The sequence below is a fragment of the Dermacentor silvarum genome, chromosome 4 (genome assembly GCF_013339745.2).
Source record: "Dermacentor silvarum isolate Dsil-2018 chromosome 4, BIME_Dsil_1.4, whole genome shotgun sequence".
NCBI lineage: Eukaryota > Metazoa > Arthropoda > Arachnida > Ixodida > Ixodidae > Dermacentor > Dermacentor silvarum.
In genome coordinates this window covers 89,577,830-89,578,988 of record NC_051157.2, presented here as the reverse complement: position 1 = coordinate 89,578,988, position 1,159 = coordinate 89,577,830, and positions in this window count along the sequence as shown.

The window sequence follows — 1,159 nt, the reverse complement described above, 5'->3', positions numbered from 1 at the left end:
GGTCTTTTGAAGAGCTAGGGAGCCTGGCGAAAAGAGCGGCTCGCTCCTGAGCGCTCAGGACGAGCCCGGATCTTTTGAAGAGCGAGGGAGCCGTGGCGAAAAGAGCGGCTGGCTCCTGAGCGCTCAGAGCGAGCCGGGTCTTTTGAAGAGCGAGGGAGCCGTGGCGAAAAGGAGCGGCTCGCTCCTGAGCGCTCAGGAGCGAGCCGATTCTTTGAAGAGCGAGGTAGCCGATGCGAAAGAGCGCTCGCTCCTGAGCGCTCAGGAGCGAGCCGTCTTTTGAAGAGCGAGGGAGCCGTGGCGAAAGAGCGGCTCGCTCCTGAGCGCTCAGAGCGAGCGGGTCTTTTGAAGAGCGAGGGAGCCGTGGCGAAAGAGCGGCTGCTCCTGAGCGCTCAGGAGCGAGCCGGATCTTTTGAAGAGCGAGGGAGCCGTGGCGAAAGAGCGGCTGCTCCTGAGCGCTCAGAAGCGAGCCGGGTCTTTTGAAGAGCGAGAGAGCCGAGGCGAAAAGAGGGCCTCGCTCCTGAGCGCCGGATCTTTTGAAGAGCGAGGGAGCCGTGGCGAAAAGAGCGGCTGGCTCCTGAGTAGAGATGGGCAAAACGACTCACTTCAGTGAGCGGCTCGGAACGGCTCAGCTCACTGAAATGAACCGGTTCATTTGAACGGCTCACCGGTTCACTTAAACGTGTAACCTGTGTTATGCATATTATATAGTTATGTGGCTTTGAAAAAAAAACGATATATGCATAATTTAATAATCGTGTTATTGGTATTTTCGTTATGTTTAGAGAATATTTTTACATATAATAAAAGCGTGAATTTTTAGTGGCAAGGAAGCTTTCTTTTCTGATATTGGGGATAAAATGCTTATGATATTGTGACAGGCAGAATGCGACGTACTTTTTTTCAGAAAAAAAATATGTAACTTCATCGTCATTACAGAAGCTTGTCCGTTTTTGTGGTACTTTAAGATCAACTTTTGTCAAAATAAGAACACAAAATGATTGTACATTATGTTTCAATTTTATTCATTTATTCACATACGTACGTTCACTATAATATGAGTAAGCTGTAACGCCATGCAAAATGAATGTATAAATCATTGCTTGAAGTACAATACAAAAATCGTACGAAAAATCCACAAAACTGCCGCACGTACCTTTCG